Raw genomic sequence first — 12,409 nt, 5'->3', positions numbered from 1 at the left:
ATAAGTTGGGTGAATTTTGGCCCTATCCTCCTGACAGAGCTGATGTAACTGAGTCAGGTTTGTAGGTCTCCTTGCTCGCGCATGCTTTTTCAGTTCTGCCCACATATTTTGTATGGGATTGAGGTCAGGGCTTTGTGATGGCCACTCCAATGCCTTGACTTTGTTGTCCTTGAGTCATTTTGCCACAGCCATTTGGAAGACCCATTTGCGAACAAGCTTTAACTTCCTGACTGATGTCTTGAGATGTTGCTTCAATATATCCACATCATTTTCCTACCTCATGATGCCATCTATTTTGTGAAGTGCACCAGTCCCTCCTGCAGCAAAGCACACCCACAACCTGATGGTGCCACCCCCGTGCGTCACGGTTGGGATGGTGTTCTTCGGCTTGCGAGCCTCCCGCTTTGTCCTCCAAACATAACGATGGTCATTATGGCCAAACAGTTCTATTTTTGTTTCATCAGACCAGAGGACAAAAAGTACGATCGTTGTCCCCATGTGCAGTTTCAAACCATAGTCTGGCTTTTTTATGGTGGTTTTGGAGCAGTGGCTTCTTCCTTGCTGAGCGGCCTTTTAGGTCATGTCGATATAGGACTCATTTTACTGTGGATATAGATACTTTTGTACCTGTTTCCTCCAGCATCTTCACACAGTCCTTTGCTGTTGTTCTGGGATTGATTTGGGATTGATTTTCGCACCAAAGTACGTTCATCTCTAGGAGACAGAACGCGTTTCCTTCCTGAGCGGTATGATGGCTGCGTGGTCCCATGGTGTTTATATTTTCATACCGTTGTTTCTACAGATGAACGTGGTACCTTCAGGCATTTGAAAATTCCTCCCGAGGATGAACCAGACTTGTGGAGGTCTACCATTTTTTTTTAGGTCTTGGCTGATTTCTTTTGATTTTCCCATGATGTCAAGCAAAGAAGCAATGACTTTGAAGGTAGGCCTTGAAATAGATCCACAGGTACACCTCCAATTGACTCAAATGATGTCAATTAGCCTATCAGAAGCTTCTAAAGCCATGACATAATTTTCTGGAATTTTCCAAGTTGTTTAAAGGCACAGTCAACTTCTGACCCACTGGCATTGTGATACAGTGCATTATAAGTGAAATAGTCTGTCTGTAAACAATTGTTGTAAAAATTACTTGTGTCGTGCACAAAGTAGACGTCCTAACCGACTAGCCAAAACCATAGTTTGTTAACAAGAAATGTGTGGAGTGGTTGAAAAACGATTTTTAATGAGTCCAACCTAAGTGTATGTAAACTTCTGACTTCTACTGTGTGTAGTAACCTACTGAGTAATTGGTTCTAAATAGGCATTTGGTAGTCCAAATTCGGTGAATTTGACTTTAACATTTGTCAGTCTCAAAAGCATCTGCATTCCCCATTGTTTGTGTGGTAATCCTTAGACGTATTCTCTAGAAATATACATAGGGAATGTTTGATATGTTGTAACATTTTTATTCTAGATAACGTTTTCTTCTGAAGAAATGCACCGAAAATTCATTTTACTTACCTTTCTTTAGTATTTTACTGATAGAAAGATGAAAAAAGTATATATCCACAATCTGCTGTGTATACAGTAAGTCCCGTCCTGGAGTGTCAACATGAAACCAAAATATTTAGGCTAACTTCATCCAGTTTCCAGAATTTTTGTGTGCGCGATATGTAAGTACACATACATTTTAATGAGGTATCATCCCTAATTTGCATATTTTCATACAATATTTAAGAACATCTGTAATACAAAAAAGTATTTTATTTGTGTCCACATTCAACTGGTAAAAGTTTATTCTGATATGATTAAGGGAAGATGTTTTGCCTATTAGGGTGTGGTTCCTGGAAATAGTCCCAAAATGTTTTGTTCCTGGAAATATTCCCAAAATGTGTGTTTTCAAGATATGTAACTTTCAAAAAACAGAAATTATCCCTGTATGATGCATTTAGCATCATATGTTGCATTTTGAATGTTACATATCTTGAAAACGTGATTGCTGACGAGCAATGACAAGCAAAACATTTTGGGAATATGTCTAAAAATACGATGGACTAATGATACAAATACCAAAAGAGAGTTTTTGGGTGGAATTTCCTGTAATACTGCTGTATAGTTTGCTGTATAGGCATGCTGTTTGCCCAAACATGGTGAGCTGCTAACCCTTGGGTCATAAGGTTATGGACACATTTTTTTTTTTCTTTATCACAAATGTTATTTTGTCTTATTGGATAACAAGGGACTTGGGGACAGAAGTGCTTGTTGCTGGTCTTCATTTTAGTCTGTAGCTCTATATACTCAACCTCGTTCAGTGCAGAAAAAAAGGGTAATTAACTACAATGACCATAATACATTGAGCCTGTTCTTACCGGCCTGGAAAGAGGCGGATACACAGTCCTCAGGAGAGAGGAATCAACACCACAACGAGAGGGATAGAGACAGTTTGTGAATTAGCTCTAACCAATTGATAGTTGGTAATAAGCAGTCTTGAACGTGTGCCTTATCTACTTTGAAGAACTACTAAAATGATTTCCTCAGATAGTTCTTCAGCATAGCTACTAGCCTAGCTAGCAGATCTGACACGCTTGCTTACAGCTGCATTAGGGTTGGACATGCTTCCTGTGTAGATTAACCACAGAGCAGGTGCGAGATATGGCAAAAAAAATGTACCTCAATCCAATGAGAAATTCATTGTACTCCGAATTGTCCATTCTCCAAACTGTTACATCGAGAAGATTGAACGACTGTTAACCTAAAAGCAGTCATTCAGTCTTCTCGCTGTAACAGTTGGGATAATGGGACAATTTGTATTACAACACATTTATCATCCCTGGATTGAGGTACGTTTTCCGAGCCATATCGCACGCCGGCTCCGCAGTGTCTTAACCGCTACGGGATCGTTGTCCCCCCGCGGGACGGTTGAGCTAACGTGGGCTAATGTGATTAGCATGAGGTTGTAAGTAACAAACAAAAGAATCCCAGGACATAGCCATATCTGATATGGGCAGAAAAATTATATTCCTGTTAATCTAACTGCACTGTCCAATTTACAGTACCTATTACAGTGAGAGAATACCATGCTATTGTTTGATGAAATTGCACAATTATGAACTTGAAAATGTATTAATAAACCCATTAGGCACATTTGGGCAGTCTTGATACATAATTTTGAACAGACATGCAATGGTTCATTGGATCAGTCTAAAGCTTTGCACATACACTGCTGCAATCTAGTGGCCAGAATTAAAAATTTTGCCTGGACTGGAATAATACCTTTCCATTACAAAGATGGTACAAAAAAAAGGAAAAAAAATGTTTTTTTCTTTGTATTATCTTTTACCAGATCTAATGTGTTATATTTTCCTACATTAACTTCACATTTCCACAAACTTCAAAGTGTTTCTTTTCAAATGGTATCAATCAATCAAATTTCAATGAAATGTATTTATAAAGCCCTTCTTACATCAGCTGATGTCACAAAGTGCTGTACAGAAACCCAGCCTAAAACCCCAAACATCAAGTAATGCAGGTGTAGAAGCATGGTGGCTAGGAAAAAACTCCCTAGAAAGGCCAGAACCTAGGAAGAATCCTAGAGAGGAACCAGGCTATGAGGGGTGGCCAGTCCTCTTCTGGCTGTGCCGGGTGGAGATAATAACAAAACATGGCCAAGATGTTCAAATGTTCATAGATGAGCAGCAGGGTCAAATAATAATAATCACAGTGGTTGTCGAGGGTCCACCAGGTCAGCACCTCAGGAGTAAATGTCAGTTGGCTTTTCATAGCCGATCATTCAGAGTATGTGTACCGCTCCTGCTTTCTCTAGACAGTTGAAAACAGCACGTCTGGGACAGGTTGCACGTCCGGTGAACAGGTCAGGGTTCCATAGCCGCAGGCAGAACAGTTGAAACTGGAGCAGCAGCACGACCAGGTGGACTGGGGACAGCAAGGAGTCATCAGGCCAGGTTGTCCTGAGGCATGGTCCTAGGGCTCAGATCTTATGAAAGAGAGAAAAAGAAAGAGAGAAAGAGCGAAAGAAAGAGAGAAATGAGAGAGAGAGAATTAGAGAGAGCATACTTAAATTCACACAGGACACCGGATAAGGCAGAAGAAATACTCCAGATATAACAGACTGACCCTAGCCCCCCGACACATAAACTACTGCAACATAAAGACTAGAGCCTGAGACAGGAGGGGTCGGGAGACACTGTGGCCCCGTCCGACGATACCCCCGGACAGGGCCAAACAAGCAGGATATAACCTCACCTACTTTGCCAAAGCACAGCCCCCACACCACTAGAGGGATATCTTCAACCACCAACTTACCATCCGGAGACGAGGCCGAGTATAGCCCACAAAGATCTCCACCACAGCACAACCCAAGGGGAGGCGCCAACCCAGACAGGAAGACCACGTCAGTGACTCAACCCACTCAAGTGACGCACCCCTCCTAGGGACGGCATGGAAGAGCACCAGTAAGCCAGTGACTCAGCCCCTGTAATAGGGTTAGAGGCAAAGAATCCCAGTGGAGAGAGGAGAACCGGCCAAGTAGAGACAGCAAGGGCAGTTCGTTGCTCCAGTGCCTTTCCGTTTACCTTCACACTCTTGGGCCAGACTACACTCAATCATAGGACCTACTGAAGAGATGAGTCTTCAATAAAGACTTAAAGGTTGAGACCAAGTCTGCGTCTCTCACATGGATAGGCAGACCATTCCATTAAAATGGAGCTCTATAGGAGAAAGCCCTACCTCCAGCTGTTTGCTTAGAAATTCTAGGGACAGTAATGAGGCCTGCGTCTTGTGAACGTAGCATACGTGTAGGTATGTACGGCAGGACCAAATCGGAAAGATAGGTAGGAGCAAGCCCGTGTAATGCTTTGTAGGTTAGCAGTAAAACCTTGAAATCAAAACGCCGAGGTCCTTCACAGTTTTATTTTTGGATGACTATTCAACCATCAGGATTAATTGCCAGATTCAACAGAAGATCTCTTTGTTTCTTGGGACATAGAACAAGCATCTCTGTTTTGTCCGAGTTTAAAAGTAGAACATTTGCCGCCATCCAGTTCCTTATGTCTGAAACACAGGCTTCCAGGGAGGGCAATTTTGGGGCTTCACCACCATGTTTCATCTAAATGAACAGCTGTGCGTCACAGCAGTGAAAGTTAACATTATGTTTCCAAATGACATCACCAAGAGGTAAAATATATAGTGACAATTATAATGGTCCTAAAACGGAACCTTGAGGAACATCGAAATTTACAGTTGATTTGTCAGAGGACAAACCATCCACAGAGACAAACTGATATCTTTCCGACAGATTCGATCTAAACCAGGCCAGAACTTGTCATTGTAGACCAATTTGGGTTTCCAATCTCTCCAAAAGAATGTGGTGATCGATTGTATCAAAAGCAGCACGAGGACAGATGCAGAGCCTCGGTCTGATGCCATTAAAGGTAATTCACCAGTTTCACAAGTGCAGTCTCAGTGCTATGATGGGCCTAAAACCAGACTGAAACATTTCGTATACATTGTTTGTCTTCAGGAAGGCAGTGAGTTGCTGCACACCAGCTTTTTCAAACATTTTGGAGAGGAATGGGTGATTCAATATAGGCCGATAGTTTTTTATATTTTCTGGGTCAAGGTTTGGCTTTTTCAAGAGAGGGTTTATTACTGCCACTTTAAGGGACTTATACATCCGGTGGATAGAGAGCCGTTTATTATGTTCAACATAGGAGGGCCAAGCACAGGAAGCAGTTCTTTCAGTAGTTTAGTTGGAATAGGGTCCAGTATGCAGCTTGAAGGTTTAGAGGCCATCATTATTTTCATCAATGTGTCAAGAGATATAGTACTAAAAATCTTGAGTGTTTCCCTTGATCCTCGGTTTCCCTGTGCAGACTCAGGACAACTGAGCTTTGGAGGAATGCGCAGATTTAAAGAGGAGTCCGTAATTTGCTTTCTAATGATCATGATCTTTTCCTCAAAGAAGTTCATGAATTTATCACTGATGAAGTGTAAGCCATCCTCTCTTGGTGAATGCTGCTTTTTAGTTAGCTTTGCGACAGTATCAAAACACATTTTGGATTGTTCTTATTTTCCTCAATTATGTTGGAAAAATAGGATGATCGAGCAGCAGTGAGGGCTCTATGATACTGCACGCTACTGTTATTCCAAGCTAGCCAGAAGACTTCCAGTTTGGTGTGGCGCCATTTCCGTTCCAATTTTCTGGAAGCTTGCGTCAGAGCTTGGGTATTTTCTGTATACCAGGGAGCTAGTTTCTTATGACAAATATGTTTTGTTTTTAGGGGTGCGACTGCATCTAGGGTATTGCACAAGGTTAAATTGAGTTCCTCAGTTAGGTGGTTAACCCCTGGTCGGGCTCTGTCCCGTATGCGGGACGGACATCCAGCGAAAAATCCTATCGCCATTAGCATAACAACATTTTTTTTTTTTTTTTTCAAATATAGGACTATGTTATATCGTTTTATAGATACACCTCTCCTGAATCGAACCACGTTGTCCAATTTCAAAAAGGCTTTACAGCAAAAGCATAACATTAGATTATGTTAGAGGAGTATATCGTAAAAGTAGCCACATAGCCATTTTCCGACCAACCACATGCATCACAAATAACCAAAAAACAGCTAAATGTATCACTAACCTTTGACAATCTTCATCAGATGACACTCCAAGGACATCATGTTACACAATACATGCATTCTTTTGTTCGATAAAGTTCATATTTATAGATAAAAACAGCATTTTACATCGGCGCGTAACGTTGACTAACTATTTTCCCTCAAATGCGTCCGGTGAAACAGCGCTACAATTTACAAAATTACTATTCGAAAACATTTTTTAAATGTAATATTGTCATTCTAAGATTTATAGATTAGCATCTCTTGAAAGCACCTGCAATGCCAGATTTAAAAATAACTTTACTGGGTAATCACACTTTGCGATAAAAGGGGATGCGATACTCAGAAAAATAGGCTACCGTTACAGGTCAGCGCCATCTTGGAACAATCGCATATCAAATCTACTCTTGTATACTATTGTCAATAATCCCTTACCTTTGATTATCTTCATCAGAAAGCACTTCCAGGCATCCCAGGTCCACAACAAATGTATTTTAGTTCGAAAAAGTTAATCCTTTACGTCCCAATAGCTTGTTCTTGTTAGCACGTTCTGAAGGCTGCACCAAAAGCTCCGTCGGCCGCGGGACTCCTCTTTCAATAAAATGCTTTTTCTTTTTTTTTTAGGTTCGTTCAAACATGTCAAACGTTGTATAACATAAATCTTTAGGGCCTTTTTCAACCAGAGCTCCAATAAGATTCAAGGGGGGCGATTGCATTGTCTTTCTAAACGTTTCGAAAGGGGAGGGTAGCCAGGGGCGCCGGCGTCATAATGGTGATGGCCCTCCTCATGTGCAAACTTTCCACAGCGTCTCATTCAGTCAGTTTTCACAGTAGGAGACTCAAACCACTTTGTAAAGACTGGGGACATCTAGTGGAAGCAATAGGAAGTGCTCAATGAACCATTGCTCACGGTGTGATTTATAGGCAAAGTGATGAAGTTGAGTCCGCAATTCAGAATTCCACATCCTGTTACGATCGGTCTCGGGGTTTTGACTGCCATATGAGTTCTGTTATACTCACAGACACCATTCAAACAGTTTTAGAAACTTTAGGGTGTTTTCTATCCACAAGTAATAACCTCTTGAGGATACCCTAGGATAGGGGGCGCCACAGCGCATTTTGAAAAAAATTCGTTCCCATTTTCAACGGCCTACTAATCAAACTCAGAAGCTAGGACATGCATATACTTATTATATATGGATTAACCAGAGAGGTTAATTATATGCATATCCTAGCTTCTGAGTTTGAGTAGGAGGCCGTTTAAAATGGGCACTATTTTTTTTCAAAAATCGCTGTAGCGCCCCCTATCCTAGGCGACCGTCAAGAGGTTCACTTTTATGGGCTACGTGGGACACTAGCGTCCCACTTGCGGGACACAGCCAGTGAAATATCAGGGCGGCAAATTCAAAAACAACAAAATTTCATAATTCAACTTTCTCAAACATACAACTATTTTACACCATTTTAAAGATACACTTCTCCTTTATGTAACAACATTGTTCGATTTCAAAAAGGCTTGACAGCAAAAGCAAAACATTAGATTATGTTAGGATAGTACATAGACAAAAATAATCACTCAGCCATTTTCCAAGCAAGGACAAGTGTCAATAAAAACCAAAACACAGCTAAATGAAGCACTAACCTTTGACGATCTTCATCAGATGACACTCCTAGGACATTATGTTACACAATACATGTATGTTTTGTTCAATAAAGTTCTTATTTATATCCAAAAACAGCATTTTACATTGGCGCGTGATGTTCAGAAAATGTATTCCCACCAATGTGCACATCAATTTACAAAAATACTCATAAACATTGACAAAATGTACAACAATTATTTAAAGAATTATAGATAGACTACTCCTGGATGCAACCGCTTTGTCAGATTTTAAAATAGCTTTACGGAGAAAGCACATTTTTCAATATTCTGAGTACATAGCTCAGCCATCACAGAGAGCTATACAGACACCCGCCAAGTTCGGGGCAAACTAAACTCAGAATTAGTATTAGAAATATTCTCTTACCTTTGCTGATCTTCGTCAGAATGCACTCCCAGGACTGCTACTTCCACAAGAAATTTTGTTTTTGTTCCAAATAATCCATATTTATGTACAAATACCTCCATTTTGTTTGTGCGTACAGATCACTTATCCAAAGGCATAACGCACGAGCGCGGAACCAGAGATGAAAAGTCTAAATGTTCCATTACCGTACTTAGAAGCATGTCAAACGCTGTTTAACCTCTTGGGGCTAGGTGGGACGCTAGCGTGCCACCTGTGGTGCACTCCATCAACAGCAGGTGCATTTCAAGAGCGGCAAATTTGAATCCAAATAAATGTCAAAATTCAAATTTTTCAAAAATACAACTATGTTACACCATTTGAAAGATAAACATCTCCTTAATCTAACCACGTTTTACGATTTCAAAAAGGTTTTACGGCGAAAGCATAAATTTAGAGTATGTTAGGACAGTACATTTACAAGAGTTGTGTGTAATGTTTTGTCAAGTCAAAGACAGGGTCACCAAAACCATAAAACCAGCTAAAATGATACACTAACCTTTTACAATCTCCATCAGATGACACTCCTAGGACATTATGTTAGACAATGCATGCATTTTTAGTTCTATCAAGTTCATATTTATATACAAAAACAGCGTTTTACTATGGCATTGATGTTGAGGAAATCGTTTCCCTCCAATAACCGGCAGTCAAGTCAGCGTCAGAAATTAAATAATTAAAATTAGAAAACATTGGTAAAATATTATATTGTCATTTAAAGAATTATAGATTTACATCTTTTGAACGCAATCAACTTGCCAGATTTAAAAATAACCTTACTGGGAAATCACACTTTGCAATAATCTGAGCACTGTGCCCAGAAAAATACGGCGTTGCGATACAGACTAGACGTCATGTTGGGGAGATCTAAAATCGAAAATACTATGTAAATAATCCATTACCTTTGATTCTCTTCATCAGATGTCACTTCCAGGTATCACAGGTCCATAACGAATGTAGTTTTGTTCAAAAAAGCTCATCATTTATGTCCAAAAATCTCCGTCTCGTTAGCACATGATGTAAGCCAGCCGGACTTCTCGTCATGAACGAGGGGAAAAAATATATTTCCGTTCGTTCAAACATGTCAAACGTTGTATAGCATAAATCATTAGGGCCTTTTTAACCAGAACATGAATAATATTCAAGGTGGACGAATGCATAGCCTTTTATAACGTATTGGAACGAGGGTACCCAACATGAAGTAGCGCGCCAGGTGTCTAATGGGACATCACCGTTCCATGGCTCTTGTTCGGTCAGATCTCCCTCCAGAAGACTCAAAACACTTTGTAAAGGCTGGTGACATCTAGTGGAAGCAATAGGAAGTGCCAAAATATTCCTAAACCCCTGTGTTTTTCAATGGGAGAGGTTTAAACTCAATACAACACATCAGGTATCCACTTCCTGTCAGAAAATGTCTCAGGGTTTTGCCTGCCAAATGAGTTCTGTTATACTCACAGACACCATTCAAACAGTTTTGGAAACTTTAGAGTGTTTTCTATCCATATATAATAAGTATATGCATATTCTAGTTACTGGGTAGGATTAGTAACCAGATTAAATCGGGTACATTTTTTTTATCCAGACGTGCAAATGCTGCCCCCTAGACCCAACAGGTTAACCTGTTAGGGCTAGGGGGCAGTATTGACACGGCTGGATAAAAAACGTACCCGATTTAATCTGGTTACTACTCCTGCCCAGTAACTACAATATGCATATAATTATTGGCTTTGGATAGAAAACACTCCAAAGTTTCTAAAACTGTTTGAATGGTGTCTGTGAGTATAACAGAACTCAAATGGCAGGTCAAAACCTGAGAGATTCCTTTACAGGAAGTGGCCTGTCTGACCATTTATTGTCTTTCTTTGACATCTCATTCCATTACAAAGGATCTCTGCGGTAACGTGACACTTCCCACGGCTCCAATAGGCTCTCAGAGCCCGGGAAAAACCTGAATGTCGTCATTCCAGCCCCAGGCTGAAACACATTATCGCCTTTCTCAAGTGGCCGATCAAGGGACTGTGGGCTTTAGCGCGTGCACTGGCCCCCCCCGTCTTTGTGATTTTTCCTCTGTTTACCGAAAAGGAGATTCCCGGTCGGAATATTATCGCTTTTTTACGAGATAAATTGCATAAAAATTGATTTTAAACAGCGGTTGACATGCTTCGAAGTACGGTAATGGAATATTTAGAATTTTTTTGTCACGAATTGCGCCATGCGCACGACCCTGATTTACCATTTCGGATAGTGTCTGGAACGCACGAACAAAACGCCGCTATTCGGATATAACGATGGATTATTTGGGACCAAACCAACATTTGTTATTGAAGTAGACGTCCTGGGAGTGCATTCTGATGAAGACAACAAAGGTAATAACATTTTTGTTATAGTAAGTCTGATTTTGGTGAAGGCTAAATAGCTAGCCCGTGATGGCTGGGCTATGTACTTAGAATATTGCAAAATGTGCTTTCACCAAAAAGCTATTTTAAAATCAGACATATCGAGTGCATAGAGGAGTTCTGTATCTATAATTCTTAAAATAATTGTTATGCTTTTTGTGAACGTTTATCGTGAGTAATTTAGTAAATTGTAAGTAAATTCCCCGGAAGTTTGCGGGGGTTATGCGAGTTCTGAACGTCACATGCTGATGTAAACAGGTTTTTTATTATAAATATGAATTTGATTGAACAAAACATGCATGTATTGTATAACATAATGTCCTAGGGTTGTCATCTGATGAAGATCATCAAAGGTTAGTGCTGCATTTAGCTGTCTTCTGGGTTTTTGTGACATTATATGCTAGCTTGAAAAATGGGTGTCTGATTATTTCTGGCTGGGTACTCTGCTGACATAATCTAATGTTTTGCTTTCGTTGTAAAGCCTTTTTGAAATCGGACAGTGTGGTTAGATTAACGAGAGTCTTGTCTTTAAATAGCTGTAAAATAGTCATATGTTTGAGAAATTGAAGTAATAGGATTTTTAAGGTATTTGAAAATCGCGCCACTGGATTACACTGGCTGATACGTAGGTGGGACGATTACGTCCCGCCTAGCCCATAGAGGTTAAAATCAATCATTATGGTATTTTTAACGTAAAATTGCGATAATATTCCAACCGGACAATAGAATATTCATTCAAGAATAAAAAGAAGGAATGGCGCGCTCGTGTGACCGCGCATATCCGATCCCTTTGTTGCCAGGCAGACCTCTCAGTAACTGAGCTCCTATACTCTGCCCAGTGACAGGAGAATGCTCAAACCACTTTCTGAAGGCTGTTGACAGCCAATGGAAGTCTTAGGAAGTGCAACGTCACCCCACAGACACTGTAGTTCCGAAAGGGACTCAAAAGAAGAACTACAATTCTCAGACTTTCCACTTCCTGCTTGGATTTTTATCAGGTTTTTGCCTGCCATATGAGCTATGTTATACTCACAGACACCATTCAAACAGTTTTAGAAACTTCAGAGTGTTTTCTATCCAAATATACTAATAATATGCATATTCTAGTTTCTGGGCCAGAGTAGTAACCTGTTTAATTTATGTACGTTTTTCATCCGGCCGTGAAAATACTGCCCCCTAGCCCAGACAGGTTAACTGATGTTTGTACTTTGACGTCCTTGGGTAGGTGGAGGGTGTCTGGAAGGGCATCTAGGAATCTTTGGGTTGTCCGAGAATTTATAGAATGACTTTTGATGATCCTTGGTTGGGGTCTGAGCAG

This window comes from Salmo salar, chromosome ssa11, assembly GCF_905237065.1.
Source record: "Salmo salar chromosome ssa11, Ssal_v3.1, whole genome shotgun sequence".
Lineage (NCBI taxonomy): Eukaryota > Metazoa > Chordata > Actinopteri > Salmoniformes > Salmonidae > Salmo > Salmo salar.
This window is presented reverse-complemented; position numbering follows the sequence as displayed.